The sequence below is a fragment of the Cicer arietinum genome, chromosome 7 (assembly GCF_000331145.2).
Source record: "Cicer arietinum cultivar CDC Frontier isolate Library 1 chromosome 7, Cicar.CDCFrontier_v2.0, whole genome shotgun sequence".
Taxonomy (NCBI): domain Eukaryota; kingdom Viridiplantae; phylum Streptophyta; class Magnoliopsida; order Fabales; family Fabaceae; genus Cicer; species Cicer arietinum.
The window spans coordinates 45,149,439-45,162,222 of NC_021166.2; the positions used below are offsets into that span (position 1 = coordinate 45,149,439).

The following is a 12,784-nucleotide window of genomic DNA, read 5'->3' on the forward strand; positions in this document are numbered from 1 at the left end:
GAAATAAACCGAGCAGCCCGCGGCCCAATTTCTGTAATGGGCGGGCAAGAGCGGGTCCGTGGGTCTGCAGGTCAAAGAAAACGGGTTCGTGTGGTTTATAACGGGCGGATTTAGTTAAGGATTTTTGGACCACAGATACCCGAACCTGCCCAACTCAAATATTATATTTTAAAATACCAAGTTGTCCAAAAAGGCTTTCTCCATTACAATTAAAAAGGCCCAAATCTAGTAAATCCAATAATCCATCCTTACTTAGTCTTCACCCTCACTCTAACATCAACAACAAACCCTAAAATTTTCATCTCACCACTCTCACTCACAAACCCTAAAATTTTCATCTCATCACTCACAACTCATACACTCAGACTCATTCAACATTCAACAATAAAACCACCACCACCTCCATTTCAAAGCCACCATTGTTTCTGTTTCGAAGCCGCCACCACCGGTTCTTCTTGCGCAAAGCCTCAACACACCTCCATCATTTATCTTTCTAACTAAACAAAGACTAGCCACTGGTTTCGTCGACCATAATACCCTCCTTCTTTTTTCCTTGTTCTTCTCATCAACTGTAAATGGAGAAAAGATGTTTCGCAAACGCACATAGGTACATGCAACATGATTCGAGTTTCTTATTTTTGTTTTCAACGATCTTAGTTAGTGTTTTTAACACATATTTTTACTTATTCAAAGCACACCAAGTTTTTTGTTAGATTTTTCATTTCTCTTACGATATGGGTTTGATTAAATAACTTCATTTTTTCATCTATGTCAAGGTACCAGAGCTATTGAGCGTGCCATTTTTTTATGTGTAGGTAGGTCATCATCACTGTGAGCAAGAACAGAAAGGTTAATGTTGATTGTATAATGGATCATTTAGGGTTTTTGAATTTGTTTTCAGTTTTATGATTTATGACATTTTGAATCTGTTGAAGTTTTGTTTTTGTTCTGGGTTAGATTTCTGAAAGTTTTATTTTCATGCTTGATTAAAATTGATGTATGTCATTGCCATCTTTTAACTTATTACTAATATGGTTGTGCTTGATTAAAATCAATGTATGCCACTGCCATTTTTTAACTTATTACTAATTTTAAGTATTTGAAATGATGCCTCAATTTTGTTTTTGTACATTATTCTCTGTTATTTTAATTTTTATGTTGTTTTAAATTAAGTTTTATGGTAGTTAATTAATTTTAGTAAATACTTGTTACTTAGTGAGTATTTAATGAAGCAAATATATTTGGTTTGTGGTGTTAATTTGTGTTCTTTGTTTTCAGTTCAAATTTATCTAAATTTGTGATTTCTGTTTGATAAAGTGAGGATAATACATAATGGTATTTATTTTGTTTTCTCTATTGTATCCCCTTATAACCTTATTTGTGTTTTCCTCAAACTTTGATTTTTTGTTTTTGTTTAAACTAGGTTCAATATCATACTATTACAACAACTATGGCAATAAGTTTCATAATCATTCATTGAACATGGTAGAGAAAAGCAAGTATACAAGATGACTATGTTTAGCTTTGACTATGTTTTACTTGGTTAATGTCATTTTATACTCATTAGAAATAATTATAAATTGACTTACATTTGTTATCTATTTTTCAGGTTGTGCATGGAAGATCACAAGTTGATGAGAATCATAATTTCATCTATATAATTTGTATTGATTTGTAATATTGTCAATTATCAAGTCATTTGAAATATGCGATATGCTTGTATGACATTAATCAAATTTAAACCTAATTTGATATTAATATGTAACATGTGAAAATTTTGAATTTGTAGCTATGAGATTTAACCATATAATTATCATATTTGACCAAATTGGAGACAATAGCCAAGTGGGCCAGCAATAGAAAAATACCAAACATGTTAAAATGAACTTGAAATTTAAAGTTTATAAAATAGGTTAAATAATTGCCTCAAAAATGGGTTAAAAAAAGCCCAAAAATTGGTTTTCATGAATAAAAAAAACAAATAAATGCTATTGGGCTAGAAATTTTGTATGGTCCAATAACTGGCCCAAACCGAATTAACTGAACTGTTGAATCCGACAACCCGTAAATCCGTGACCTGTTCAAACCGTAACAAAAGATGGATTACATTGGGTATGTATTCTTCACCCGCGGTTTGGGCCGATTGTTGTTTTTGGGCTCGTAACTGCCTGAACCGACCCATTGTCCAACCCTAATCAAAACAACGATACATACTACACAAGACTAGAGCTATCAAAAAAGCCCCCAACTGCTAGACTCCTTAATTTTTTATTTATTAAACCCTTAATATTAGGCCTCCATCACAATATTTTTTTAAAAAAATATCGGCCCATCATTTTATGAGGCTTAAGAGAGGGGGGCTCAGGGGGCTTATAGGTCCCCAATATTTTGATAATTTTGACATTTTTTCTTGAAAAATTTTCGAAATTTATTTTTTTCGAAAAACTATCGAAAAAAATTATAAAACAAAAAATTCTCAAAACTTTTGTGAGAAAAATACATAATTCAAAAAAAATTGATTTTTTTTCTCGAATAAAAAAAAAATTGTCAAAATTTTTAAATAAATCAATTTTTTTTAAAACGTGGGCCTATAGGACCACTAAACCCACAAAATTTTAGGGGGCTGGACTTTCTTTTTGGGGGCTTTTTAAATTATAAATTTTTTTTGCCCTTCCAACATGTAGACCTGTCAATTTGACAAACCACCTAATTATTGGTCCCAGCCTACATGTTGGAGGGGTAAAAAAAATTTATAATTTAAAAGACGCCTAAAAAGTAAGCCCCAGCCCCCTAAAATTTGAGGGCTTAGTGGGCCTATAGGCCCATGTTTTAAAAAAAATGATAATTATTTTTTTAATTTTTTTCAATTTTTTCACCGATAAAAAAATTTCGACTTTTTTTTCGAAATCTTTTTTATTGGGGAAAAAAATTGATTTTTTTAATTCGAGAAAAAAAAATGAATTTTTTTTGAGAATTTTTTATTTATTTTTCTCACAATATTTTTTGAAAAAAAAATATATTTTAATTTTTTTCGAAAAGAATAAATTTCAAAAATTTTTCAAGAAGAATCTCAATATTATCAAAATATTGGGGGCCTATAAGCCCCCTGAGCCCCATCTCTTAACCCTATGAAATAATGAGTCAAGATTTTAAAATTTTTTTTTTTATAGGGGGCCTAATATTAAATGTTTAATAGAAAAAAAAATTAAGGGGACCTAGTAGTTTGAGGCTTTTTTAACAGCTCTACCAACATGTGGGCTAGGGTCAATAATTAGAGAGCTTGTCAAATTGACGGCTCTACACAAGACTCATGAAAAAAATGAGAGAAAAAATAAAATTAATATGATAATTAATTATTTAAATAAGACTTAAATATAAATTTTTTTAATCTCTCTATTTTATCCAATTTTAACTATTGATCTCCAATTTTAAAATCTATATTTTTTGTCTCCATGTTTTACATTTTATGAAATTTTTTTAATCCTCTCTAGTTTTGATGAATTTGGTCTAATTTATGAGGTATGGTTGAGATGTGACCGGTGACTTAGAATAGAAGAGGCCGCATCAACACGTTCATTATTTTATTTATCTCATTCATTATTAATAATTATATAAAAAAGGTTTTTTAGTTAAAAACTATTATTTATTATATTAAAATATTATATAATGTTTTAAAATAATTTAAACCTAAATTCTCAAATTTCATCTTCTTCCTCATCTTTTTCAATCTCTATAGCAGAATCTCAACTAAAAATTCATACATCCCCTAATGTCGATCTCAGCCAACAGAATTTTCCGATGCATTAAATCTTAACAATAACACGCTCAATAAAACCTTTTGATTTTTGAAATTTGTTTAACTTTCAAAGTTGTTCCCCTCACAGATATAAACCCAAATAACATGAAATATTCACGAATCAATACTTATAAATCATATCAAATATCACCATTTAAGATATAGTAATGTTGTGGCTCTAAATCAAACCAAATTACTTCAGTCGAATTTAGCAACATAACAGTGATGATTGGACAAATGATGAAATTTTTCGTTATAAATAATCAACCATAAAGTAAATCAAATAAAAATGTGTGTGAGAGAGACCGGGAAAGATCACAATCATGAGGTTTTCATTGCTATTTGGTGTTGTGGGTGTCATTTTTGGGAAGATCACAATGAGACGCTTCGTCACGTAGAAATATAAACATACATCTCCAAAGTGTATGATTTTGGTTGCGATTTTGAGATTGAAAAAAGATGAGGGCGAAGATAAAATTTGGAGATATAGGGTTTATTTTTTATTTTTTATAAACATATTTAATATAATAAATAATATTTTTTATTAAAAATTATTTATAAATTAATAACAATAAATGTGTTGATGTGGGGTTCTAAACTACTAAGAGGTAAACATCACGTTATAAATGAAATTCTCTATTCATTAAAATTGGAGAGAATAAAAAAACTTGCATAAAATGAGAAACATAAGACCCAAATTTTGAAATTAAAGTATCAAAAATTAAATTTGAATAAAATAAAGAATATTTAAATTTTTAAATAAAAAGATGAACACCCGAATTTGGAAATTGAGGTATAAAAAGTTAAATTTGAAAAAATAAAGAATATTTAAACTTTTAAATAAAAAGATGAACAAAAAAATAAGGCACATAAATAATTTCAAGATAAATATGACTCTAAATTAACTCTCCATCTTAAATCAAGAAGAAAAAATTATTGGCCCCAGCCCACATGTTGGAGAGGCAATTTAAAAGGCCTCCAAAAAGTAAGCCTCAGCCCTCTAAAATTTTGTAGGTTTAGTGGGCCTATAGGTCTACGTTTTAAAAAAAAAATTATTTTTTTTTTAAAATAAAATTTTACAACTTTTTAAAAAAAAATTTAGATATTTTTTTTCGAAATATTTTTTTATTCGAGAAAAAAATCAATTTTTTTATTTATTTTTCTCAAAATTATTTGAGAAAAAAATAAATTTCAAAAATTTTTCAAGAAAAAATCTCAATATTATCAAAAGTATTAGGGGCCTGTAAGTCCGCTGAGCCCCCTCTCTTAAGCCCCATGAAATAATAGGCCGAAATTTAAAAAAAAATTATTTTTATAAAAATTAAAGAAACCTAGTAGTTGGAAACTTTTTTTACAGCTCTATTCACGCACATCAAATTCATCACGTTGTCCAAAAAAAATCAAATAATCACATTTAGAATTAATTTGATAAATCAGATTTTAAAATCAATAATGATATAATTCAACTACTTTTAGTACTAGACTCAAGCACACGAGGTTATAAGATTCATGGAAAAGTTAGAAAATAAAATAAAATCATTAATGACATAATTCAACTACTTTTCAGTATCAGACTAAGCACATGGGGTTATAAGCTTTATCAGGGCAGAAGAGTTAGAATATAAACAATAATATTATTAACTACAATTTTTATGATATATTCACAAATTAAAAGGTTTTAATAAAATTATAAATTAAATAGTTATTTATTGTTTTCGTATTTTAAAAAACTATATTATAAAATAAAATATCATATAATTGTTTAAAATATTATATTAATCTTTTATATTTTATAGTAAAAAATGTTCAATAATCATTATTATGAATAATAAAAATAGAGAAAAATTAAAATAATATTTAATTATTATAAATTTTTAAATGATAAAAAAAAGTTTATTTCAAAAAAGTATTTAATTATTAATTTTAAGATCAACTCTATTTAAAAAAGTAGAATTATTAAATGTATGACACCCTAAACCCAAATTAAAATAAAAAGTAAAATGCATTAGTTTTTTTTTTAGAGAGATTCGCAGCGGTTCCAAAATAGAGTATATTTTTAAATAAAATAAACTATAAGGTTCAGGATGTCACATTCATACTTACACAAAATGCTTGCAAACAAATTTTCAATAAAAAAAATCCTTTAATATCGAACATAGTTGAGGTTTATTAAATAAATATTTCTGACATAAAGCAAGTTCTAAACTCAGAGACAATTAATTTCTACCTCTGAATAAAAGATAAAAATAACATAATTGATCGATCAAATTTACAAAAATCTAAATTAGTTCATAATTCAACAAAATACGACAAATTACTCCTACCTAGTATCACCTATTCAAAGCGTGGATCACCAATCAATAACCTGAAATAACTGCGCTCTCGCAAGCGCCAAACACAAGCAACGAGTGGTGAGCTTCGAAAACATGTAATAGTATAAAATAATTGAGAAGAACAGGTAAAATATATTAAACACCGTATCTTATCAAATCACAACCAACAAGAATAATCAAGGTAAAACATTGATACAATCCACAACATCAAGTAAGTAAATAAACAAATCAAATAATGTTATGCATGCTCTTATACTCTAGACTCCTCCTCTTTCTTTGGTATCATTCTAACTATGAAGTACTTGGTTAGTAGGCTTGATACTATGCCACCACGCAAGTGGACTGACAATTCAAATTGGTCATGTCCTCATAGATCCCCTCAACTCAACCTGAGACACATATACGCGACAATCGAGGTAAACGTGTGTTGCATGGTAGCTCCCAACATTTGGAGTGCTACCTCCAAGTGACCTAGGAGTTTCCCACCCGGATACCTCCAAGGTCTAACAATCATGCCCTAAGGCTCAACAACAGACCACCACGATCAGACTCATTCAATTGTACTTCCCCAGAATTACTAGGCTTGTTAGACCCTACCTATATGATGATAAAATAATCTCCACTTCAAAAATTATCAACATCTACTTTCTCCCCTCGTTGGCCTAGGTTACTCACTCTATTAAGAGAACCATAATTGACACGGGTCAAATTCATCACTGTTCAATTAAACACAATATGCATTTCATGATATTCATCAACGTGGTAACATCATAAGTCAAGGAGTACACATCATCATTGCAGATTTCCATAGTCATACATTACATTCAGAATTTATCATCATAATACGCAATCTCAAACAATAAAGGGTCTTCACTCACATATAATAATAATACTAGATCATTCACACACACACCACATCAATTGCAAGGAAAATAATTACAATTCATCACATTTTATATCATATATCAATATCAAGGTTAGATATAAACAAAGTAAAGAATGCATCAAATACACAATTCTACAATAATTCAACTACCACACGATCTTCTAAAAGCAAATCAAACAACATCCTATAAGAGTTTCTAATTCATATTTTAACCTCACCAAATTCAAATTTGCTCTATTGTCAATTATTATTCAAATGGATTCAGCCGTACGTAGCGAGCCCCGAATGAATTGCGGGAAATACGGTATTCCCGTTCATCTCACTTAATTTATACTCATGCATTCGAACTCACTCTCACCCCATACCTCAATTTGATGCTTTCATAAGATATAAGGACCATAATGATTTTCAACAACCATGAGATGTCGACAACACGCAACGAACGAGTACAAAAGCATCGACGAATTTGCAGAGTCAATGAAACATGACTGATAATTTACGCGGACCATAAGAATCAATGTTACATAATTAATAAATATATTAAGAGAAGAAATATATTCGAAACAAAATGAAACAAGTTATCAGAAAAGGCCTCACCGACGTGTTGGAGCACCGACAGGGTCCGACATCAACTTCACCGAAAGAGACAAGCGAGTAGTGTTTCTTGAAGATTTCAACGAGAGGAATCCAAAAACGATATCAGTTTTTCAAGACAATAAACATGTTGTCCGCAATTCAACAAAATAGTCGCGACAATGGGGGAAACCCATTTTTAAAATGTAACGGTTGGCGATTTCGAGCATAGGTAACGAAAGAGGGTGTTTCATGGAGTCCAAATATGGTCTTGGTTTTCATTGGTGATAGTCGTGGTGGCTGAAATCTTGATCAAAAGATGGAGATGTGATTTTTGGCAAAGAGGGATATGACGTTTAAATTTGCGATTCAAGTTGAAAATGAAAGAAGAGATCATAACTATCACAAATGTGGTATCAGTTTTGCACAACACCCATTATAATGGTCATAATTGAAGAGAGAAGATGAAGAAGAAATAGGAACGGTGACGAGGGTATATACGAAGAAGAAGATGATGGCTCGATCTTCCTTTTCCTTTTTATTATTTTATTTTTATGTTTTCATTATTATTATTATTATTATTATTATTATTATTATTATTATTATTATTATTATTATTATTATTATTATTGTTATTATTATTATTAATTGTTACTCTTGCGTGTGAACTTAACCCATAAAACACATTTTACTCCTTTATTTTATTTTTTTATAAAACCAATAATTAGCAAAAAGTAATTTCTTTAATACTTTATTTTTTTAATAAAATTCCATTACTAAAATATTATTAATATTTTGAAACTAATATTTTATAAAATAAAGTGATTAAAATAATTAATTTTTTAAAATACATTAATAATCAAGACTCTCATATTTAAAATAATTATATATTTTTTTCATCTAAATACTCACATTAAAATACTACCATAAGAGAGTATTCAAAATTATAAAACAAATAAATATAACATCTAAACTTTATATTAATTACTAAATTATAATAAATATTTATAAAATCACACTATATATCCTAACAAGGATATAAAAATAAAGGAAATCAATCGCAATGTTACTACCATCTCAAGATGATTGTTTATCAACTAAATAACTAAAAATATAAACTAGTTTGAAAAAAATTGAAGTATAACTCTGTGTACACTTAACATCATTCAAACTCACAAAAATATCATATTTACTAGGTACACGTATATACACGTTAAATATCTAAAATCTTATTATTTAAATTATCACACTAAAATATTATTTTCTTTAGAAAAATATATAAAAGAATATAATATTTATTATTTATATCACGCGTTTAGTCTAATATGTAATTAATACATCATAGAAAGTTCACATATAAAGAAAATTAATTCCAAAATTAATCAACATATATTTTAAAATAATTTTAACACTAAATCAATTATTTAAAATTCTATTTCACTAATAAAATAATTTATTATAAAATTTGAGGTGTTACGAAATGAACTGTAAAAATTTTAATATTAATTTATGATATTAACTTATTTTAAAACATGTAAATATCAAATTCGCATTATTTAAGGTATATCATATTGTTATTTTTTAGTTAAAAAATTAAAATAAAAAAATTATTAAATTCTAAAATAAAAATTTCATAATCAATTAAAATAAAATATTAAAATTGCAATTAAAAAAAAAAAAAAAACTCCTGCTCGCCGTAAATATTATATCAATAATAGGCTCCTCCCAATAATTGTCAATAATCGATTCCCCGCCATAAATAAGTCGTGGTGCATTGAGGCAAACAAATAGTGACTTAATGCTATTAGCTACAATGTTCTTAGCTTACCATAAAATTAATTAACTAAATTGATCACTTTCTCATCTTTGAAAGTTTATCGTGTGATGTTGGTTCATAAAAATGTTTCTATCTGTCTTTAACTATAAATAGATATTGAATTTCTTTTTCTAAATACAAGTGTCCATAAAATTAGTAGATATATTTATTATTCTTTCTTTAAATATTCCTATTAATAGTGTTATTTAATTTATTTTGAAATGTAAAAAATTAATAAGTATATCTCTATGCATGAACAATTTAGTAATAGTAACATACTTTCTCTTACCATTATTATAAATAAGAAGTAATCTCAAAATTTTGGTCAATATTATTAATAAAAAAATTTAACTATTTTTTATTTATTTGATGTTAGTATTCTTAATATACAACATTTACTTTAATAAAAAAAATATTTAACATAAATAGTTGAATGTTTAACCTCTAAATAGATAATTTGTAAATTTAGATTATATTTTATATGAAATTTAGAAAGAAAAAAAGTTACACTTATTAACTAATTTTTTTACGTAAAAATAGTTATTTTTATTTATAATATTATATGACAAAAGTTTACGCGTTGATTACACAAACAGTTTTTTTAATATATAATGAAAACTCAATAACTACTTATCAAAAAAGAAAAAAAAAGTATATATTAAGTATCAAGTCGACATTTGAAATTTTATATCTAATGTCTATTTGGTAAAATATATCTAATGTCTATGTCACTCATTATAAATAATTGTCATGTGAAACATTATATTATTCTAAAAGCCACTCAAATTTAGTTTTTAAAGTAGTAAAAGGATATTTTTTTTATATTATAATTTCTTTTATTGTAGAAAATAATTTAATATAAAACTAATTTCTTTTATTGTAGTCAATCAAAATGTTTAACTTTATATATAATAAAAAATTCATAAAGTTATAAACTTTAATAAAATTTATCTTTTGATTGTTTTCATTATTATATTTGTGAGATGAGAAATGAAACATTATATACCAACATCTCTGACATGCATAAAGTATCAGACTAGGCCTAGTAATTTTCATTTCATAACATTTAGCTCGAAGAATTTCTCAAGGAGCTGTACGTTTATTTGCTCAACCACTAGTTTTTCACTTTCTTTGATATATCTCATTCTGATTTATCTTTTTGTTTATGTTTCATATAAAGTGATATAGAAAAATAGGTAAGAAGTGAAATTTTGTTACAAGCATGGAGGAAGATCATATGAGAGAGCCATTGTTGGAGAAGCAGTACTTTAAGGATTGCCCTGGTTGTAAAGTGGAACAAGCCAAAGAACTTAATCAAGGAGTATCCATTACAAATCTTTTGATTATTTGGATGGTGGTCATATCTGCTAGTAAGCATTCAACTTCTTATTTTTCATTTCTTCACAAATTTAATGTTACAATTATCTTCTTTCAGACTTTTTGTTTATATATCATATTTTCATTTCTTAATATGTGATGTGAAGGATCTAAATTTCTTAAGTTTGGACCAATCACATCAATTTTCTTACCTCATTATTGGTGTCTCTATCTTGTCTCGCGTCTATATATTTATTAGTCCATTAAATATAAGAATGATTTAACTTTCTGTCATCTGAACTTGAACGATTGAATTTTGATAGTTGTAAGTGCAGTGAATTGCAGTAAATCCAAACTTATAGAAGTAAAATTTCTTAGAGTTGTTACTAATGTAACTCAAACTAAAAGTGAACTTTTTTCCTCAAACTAATGTTACTAATGTAACTCAAACTAAAAGTGAACTTTTTTCCTCTCATCTGGTGTTTCTATCAGTTTATCCATTAATGATAAGTGGATTTCTTTTTGTTAAAATAAATCATTTTGCAGGTTTCCCTACTTCTTGCCCTGTTTTATAATATCAGGACTTGCACTTGCAGCAGCAATTGTCTGCATTTGCACTCTCATATTTAAAATAATTATATATTTTTTTCATCCAAATACCCACATTAAAATACTACCATCAGAGAGTATTCAAAATTATAAAACAAATAAATATAACATATAAACTTTATATTAATTAATAAATTAAAATAAATATATATAAAATCACAGTATCATAACGAGGATATAAAAATAAAGGAACCCAATCACAATATTACTAGCATGTCAAGATGATTGTTTATCAACTAAATAACTAAAAATATAAACTAGTTCGAAAAAAATTGAAGTATAACTATTTGTACACTTAACATCATTCAAATTTACAAAAATATCACATTTACTTGGTACACGCATATACACGTTAAATTGTATAAAATCTTATTATTTAAGTTATCACATTAAAATACTATTATTTTTATAAAAATATATAAAATAATATAATATTTGTTATTTATATCACGCGTTTAGTCTAATATGTAATTAGTACATCATAGAAAGGCCACATATAACGAAAATTAATTCTAAAATTAATCAACATATATTTTATAATAATTTTAACACCAAATCAATTATTTAAAATTCTATTTCACTAATAAAATAATTTATTATAAAATTTGGGGTGTTACAAAATGAACTGTAAAAATTTTAATATTAATTTTTGATATTAATTTATTTTAAAACATGTAAATATCAAATTCACATTATTTAATGTATATCATATTGTTATTTTTTAGTTAAAAAATTAAAATAAAAAAATTATTAAATTCTAAAATAAAAATTTCATAATCAATTAAAATAAAATATTAAAATTGCAATTAAAAAAAAACTCTTGCTCACCGTAAAAATAATATCAATAATAGGCTCCTCCCAAAAATTGTCAATAATTGATTCCACACCAATAAGTCGTAGTGCATTGAGGCAAACAGTTAGTGACATAATGCTATTAGCTACAATGTTCTTAGCTTACACTACGCCAAAAATGACATTTTATAGCGCGCCTTTTTATAGCGTTTATTAAATATAAGCGCTGTTGTATGATATTTTAAAAATAACGGAGAATACAACAACACTTTTTTGACAAACGCTGTAAAAAAAGCGTTGTAAAAGGCTTGCGCTTTCACATAATAAAGGACCTATTAGAGCGCTTTTTGGAAAAGCGTTGTAAAAGACTTTTAAAAAATAAAATAAGGAGGTCTTTTACAGCGCTTTTGAACAAGCGCTTTAAAAGGCTTCTAAAAAAGCGCTGTAATAGGCTTTTAAAAAATAAAATAAGGAGGTCTTTTACAGCGCTTTTGAACAAGCGCTTTAAAAGGCTTCTAAAAAAGCGCTGTAATAGGCTTTTAAAAAATAAAATAAGGAGGTCTTTTACGGCGCTCTTTAAAAAAGCGCTGTAATAGGCTTTTAAAAAATAAAATAAGGAGGTCTTTTACGGCGCTCTTTAAAAAAGCGCTGTAATAGGCTTT

General features: G+C 27.0%; 2 long non-coding RNA genes across 7 annotated transcripts; both read left to right on the forward strand.

The window, feature by feature from the left end:
- Window positions 1-246: 246 nt before the first annotated feature.
- On the forward strand, window positions 247-1,810 carry LOC105851437 (uncharacterized). 6 transcript variants are annotated; one of them, XR_012163943.1, is made up of 4 exons: window positions 247-607; window positions 777-1,335; window positions 1,424-1,499; window positions 1,610-1,810. It is a non-coding gene; the product is annotated as an uncharacterized lncRNA (long non-coding RNA). The 6 variants fall into 6 exon arrangements; XR_012163944.1 differs by having other exon boundaries at window positions 1,424-1,495; XR_012163945.1 differs by having other exon boundaries at window positions 1,424-1,485.
- Window positions 1,811-10,402: 8,592 nt separating this feature from the next.
- LOC113784989 (uncharacterized) lies at window positions 10,403-10,937 on the forward strand. Its single transcript, XR_003471157.2, has 2 exons — window positions 10,403-10,497; window positions 10,585-10,937. It is a non-coding gene; the product is annotated as an uncharacterized lncRNA (long non-coding RNA).
- Window positions 10,938-12,784: the final 1,847 nt, after the last annotated feature.